This window comes from Brachyhypopomus gauderio, unplaced genomic scaffold, assembly GCF_052324685.1.
Source record: "Brachyhypopomus gauderio isolate BG-103 unplaced genomic scaffold, BGAUD_0.2 sc368, whole genome shotgun sequence".
NCBI classification, from domain to species: Eukaryota; Metazoa; Chordata; class Actinopteri; order Gymnotiformes; family Hypopomidae; genus Brachyhypopomus; species Brachyhypopomus gauderio.
This window is the reverse complement of record NW_027507189.1, coordinates 22,232-26,363: the sequence shown is the minus strand read 5'-3', so window position 1 is coordinate 26,363 and position 4,132 is coordinate 22,232. Positions and strand designations below refer to the sequence as shown.

The following is a 4,132-nucleotide window of genomic DNA, read 5'->3' as shown; positions in this document are numbered from 1 at the left end:
CGGTGTCACAGCAAAGCACCTTGCTACAACACAGCCCTCCACCCACCACCCCTCCTCCCTCCCTCACTCCACCCACCACCCCTCCACCCACTGTCCTCCACCCAACCATCACTCCACCCACCACCCCTCCACCCACTGTCCTCCACCCACCACCCCTCCACCCTCCCTCACTCCACCCACCACCCCTCCACCCACTGTCCTCCACCCACCACCCCTCCTCCCTCCCTCACTCCACCCACCACCCCTCCACCCACTGTCCTCCACCCTCCCTCACTCCACCCACCACCCCTCCACCCATTGTCCTCCACCCAACCATCCCTCCACCTACCACCCCTCCACCCACTGTCCTCCACCCAACCATCCCTCCACCCTCCATCCCTCCACCCATTGTCCTCCACCCAACCATCCCTCCACCCTCCATCCCTGTCACTAAATCTTCCTGCTGCCTTTGACACTTCTTTTTGAAATCAGGTCTTTGTCACTTTTAATGAACATGCATTTCACACCTGGCTTTAAAAAAAAAAAAAATTATACACATATTCTAAAATAACCACGTGCCCTGATTTGTGTGTGTGTGTGTGTGTGAGAGAGAGAGAGAGAGAGAGAGAGAGAGAGGTGTAAGAAAAGGTGTTATTTCATTAGGAGGGACCAGAGTGTGGGGTGGTGCTATCCAGCAGGAAACACAATAATATGACATTATCTTCATGTAAAGGTTTACCATTGACCGGTTATCAATAGAAAATTCAAATTCGATACTATATGTATCTACGTATGGGATTACGCAGATAATCTTCATATTTGCAACTAAGTGCAAGTCAAGACATCTCTATACATAGAGATGTAATTTGGTGAGAGACATTTCTAAATCTCAAGCGTTGAACTGAGCGTGACATGGACGGTACACATTCGACCAGATTGCATGTGTGTGTCTGCATGCATCTGTGCTGAGAAGTGTGAGTGAATGAGAGTGAGAAGAGACAGTGGGAGAAGAGACAGAGGGAGAAGAGACAGTGGGAGATGAGACAAAGGGAGAAGACACAGTGGGAGAAGAGACAGTGGGAGAAGATGTGCTAAACATGCTACACCAACCAGGCAAGTGGCAGAGCACACCCTGCTAGCATCGTCGCCACGACAACCCTTGCTACGGTGCTCACATGTCTAGAATCCTGCTGCACTTTTCAAACTCTCAATGAAGACTCAGAAAATGATCAAATGAAACCTCTTTGGAAAAAGAGAGGAGTATCCCCTCCTGCACTTCCCATGGGGTGGAGCTGGAGGTCGGTGCTGCACTGGCAAGAAGGCGTTGGGTGAGCCCAGGGCCTCCTCCCCTCTGGGCCTCCTCCCCTCTGGGCCTCCTCCCCTCTGGGCCTCCTCTCCAGCCCAGGAACACAAGATGTCTCACCAGATGTCAAGCACCTCTCCATCACAATTCAGCAGATGAATGAGCCTGATTTCCTGAACCTGCGTTGGTTTGATAAAGTATGCAAAAACGACAAAAATAAATAAAGGCGTAATCAGAGGTTAGGAGGCGGGGCTTTCCTCTTTACCCGCCTCCTCGTTCGCTAGGATCGAACGACGGCATGGACACGACGGCAGATCTCAGAACTACTGGCAAACGTGAGCCTCATTCAGAAAGAGTTAAAGGCTTTTATTTAGGCATGGCTGTGCACACGTGTGTGTTACTGAAGTCGTAGAACACACGTATAAGTGCTGTCTGTCTCCATGAGTTCCTTCTCCAGGACCAGTGGAGTTCGGCAGACGCTTTAACAGGAAACCACTCTGGTTTGGGCAGACTGTCTCACTTCAGGCGTGTCACGTGAGCTGTGAGAGGGGACCAAACGAGTGAACACGGATGTGTGTTTAATATTTGGAGAGTCCAGACCTTGAGATTCATGTTTTATACCTCACTGGTTTCCACTGATGTGTTGCTGTGCACAGGTCAGTTCACTGTTTCATTAAGATCATTGAAAATGTGCCAACAAACCAAGACAAGTGTAACATGACAGGAAAAAAAACACAAACAAGAATCATTTGCTGATTGTTTTCTTATCATTCTTCAGGTCTTCAGGTTTCTAACAGAAGTTCAGATGTTTCCTCTAAGCATTGTCCATTTACAAGTGCAAAGCCAATATCTGCCACATCACTGAGAAGAAGAGTCTTCTTCTCTGAACCTGCACGTTCCTCCAGACGTCTGAGGGCTGAGCTGCTCGTGGAGGATGAACACCACACTGGCTCAGTGTGCGAGATCCTTTAGTGACATCACTATCTTGTGATCAGTCAGTATCCACCACAACAGGCCTGTTCTTCACATTATTCCTTCACACTGTTCCTAAGGGTCCGTAAGCCTGTTCACTCACACACGAAACGCTTCTTGATGAAACACTGAACTGGGTGACGATTACAGATACAGGTGTGGTAGAGGTTGGACACAAATGCAAGCCTTTATGCAGTTTATTAAGAAAGATAACTACACTTAAGACCATATCATTGATAAACACTGATTAACACTGAAAATAAACACAACTAGGCAGAACCAGGAACAACACAACAGATGTTACATGCAATGACCAGCAGCATGCAGGTTTAAATACACAGGCAAACGAGGATTAAACGAGACACAGGTGAAACCAATACACAAGGTGGGGACGCAAGACACAGGGGTGTGAAGGCAGACACAAAAAGGTATTTCAAAATAAAAGCACAAAGTAGGAAAACCAGGAAATATAATCACAACAGGAGGGGTTGCCGTGGGGAAAGGAACATTCAGCCCGTTTCAAGGGAAGAGCTGGAGGTACTTTTAATTGTCTTGAATGATTTGTACACGGAGTTTAAACCATAGCACTGACGGAAATGTTCAGGCTTTGACAGACATAACTGTATGCTATGTCAGGACAGCAAAGAAGCTAGCTACTCTGTTTCTTTCTTTAGGTGCGTGGTGTGTAGATGTTTTTACTATGAACTACACGTTGCCTATTTCTCTTGCATTGATTTAAAAGTGAAAACAAAAGGCCCTTTTTGAGGCCCTTCGGTCTGGAGCTGTTGTGCTTCACAAACACTTGCGACGTAAACAGCAATTCCATCCTGACGGCATTTAATTGAAAGCCCTTCCCATGTGAGACAGGTCGAAATAAGCTCTGTCCAACAATATTTATATTATCGTGTCAGGCTGACTTCGACAAATTACTAAAGAACACTTTTCTACCATCTTCCTTTACGAAACAGAAAATGAGCGCAGCGATATTTCCGGACGGTTTTTCATAGAAGTGTCGCTTTGGCAGCTGGGAAGAAATGACAAGTTTTGTGATTAGCTGGGAAGAAATGAGAAGGTTTGTGATTAGCTGGGCTCTTTTTGATCTGTTCAGTGATTGGAGCTTTTGATGTTCTCAGAGTAGGCGGCAGGGTGGTGTTTGTCCCACAGCTCTGAGTGACTGTTGAGTTCTGAAGCGTTCTCCCTCTCTCTCTTTCTCTCTCCCTCTCTCTCTTTCTTCGCCCCTACCCCCTTCTGCAGATAAACGAATGCGACAGCGTGTGAAAGAGAGACCGTGAGGACGAACGCAGAAGGCGATTCTTCACGGGAAACAGTCTCTGCTTATGGAAAATAAAATTTGGTGTCTGCAAATGGCACTGACATTTTACTACTACGATTACTATTACAACTGATATCCTAAATGACATATTAATAATAATAATCTTTCTTTGTATAGCACCTTTCATACAAACATGCGACTCAAAGTGCTTTACAGAATAAATAAAAGAAAAACATAATAAAACAAGGTAATAAAATAATAAAATGACAAATAATTATTAACATAATAGAAAAAAACAACAATAAAATAATGTAACAAAATGGCAAAACTATCAAAATAATTGGAACAAACATAAAATGAAATGAAATAAAATAAGGTGATGAAGTGAAATTAACCATCAAGGTTCCTTAACTAAATGTAGATCTGAACAGGAAGGTTTTGAGACTCTTCTTGAAGCTGTACAGGGATGAAATGTCTCTGAACTCTTCAGGAAGAGAGTTCCAGACCTTTGGGCCATAGTGGCTGATGGTCTCTGATATCATTAATATCTAACCATATTAATGATAGCGTTACTATTAATATACTTTAACATATTTTCCTTACAC

The 4,132-nt window shown here is 44.8% G+C and overlaps 1 long non-coding RNA gene across 1 annotated transcript; it reads left to right on the top strand.

The window, feature by feature from the left end:
* Positions 1–2,735: 2,735 nt before the first annotated feature.
* Positions 2,736–3,769, top strand: LOC143505479 (uncharacterized). Its single transcript, XR_013127868.1, has 3 exons — positions 2,736–2,791; positions 3,223–3,326; positions 3,509–3,769. It is a non-coding gene; the product is annotated as an uncharacterized LOC143505479 (long non-coding RNA).
* The last annotated feature ends 363 nt before the right edge of the window (positions 3,770–4,132 follow it).